The sequence below is a fragment of the Canis lupus genome, chromosome 24 (genome assembly GCF_003254725.2).
Source record: "Canis lupus dingo isolate Sandy chromosome 24, ASM325472v2, whole genome shotgun sequence".
Classification (NCBI taxonomy): Eukaryota; Metazoa; Chordata; class Mammalia; order Carnivora; family Canidae; genus Canis; species Canis lupus.
Genome location: NC_064266.1, coordinates 33,046,885 through 33,047,688, shown reverse-complemented (window position 1 = coordinate 33,047,688; position 804 = coordinate 33,046,885).

Sequence of the window (804 nt, the reverse complement as noted above, 5' to 3'; positions counted from 1 at the left end):
GTGCCCGCCACCCAGTCACCCCCACCCCCTGCCCTCAGATGTCTTATCAATGGGAAAATATGAGTGATATGTGTAACTAGTATATTGGGAAAATTTTCACAGGGAGTATTATTGATAATGTGTTGAAAAGCTTGTCCTTTGTCTCATTTAAACTTACTCATTAAAGCTACTTCTTTTCCTTCCTCTATATAGAGCTTGGGTATAGAACTTGACTTTTCTAGACACTGCCTAAATTTAGAATATATGAAAAAAGTCTAAGCCCATGAAACAGTCGAAATACTAAAATTGAATTAAAATCGTGGCTTCCCCCATACCTAGGAACCCACGATTGGGGAAGAGAGTGGCCAGTTTCCTCTCCTACAGCTGGCTAAGTGCCATTTTGGAAGTAGAGAAGGGAGAAGGAATGAGGAGGTCAGAACAGCAGGGAGTACTGTACCTTTGTGCTTTGTACTTTCTGGGCTTGGTATTACTTAAAGTTGATTCTGTAATGGGTGGTTTCATGAGTTAAGTCTTCCCTCAACCCCAACTGATGGAAATTTCTTCCCTGTGGTTGTCTTGATATGGATGAATCTACCTCTTTTCTGACACCTTTTCCAGACCCTAGGAATCTGGCCACTCACTTTCTACTCCTTCTGCAGAGGTTCCATGTCCTTCCTAGGCAGCCTGCCTGACACGAATCTAGTGCAAACCCATAGTGGCTTTCTTGTGTACATTGCCCTATCAAATGCCATAGTGCAAGTTATAGGTCACTTCAGCCAGTCTTTTACTCTTTGTTTCTCTGTTGTGACTTATACATGTGCCACT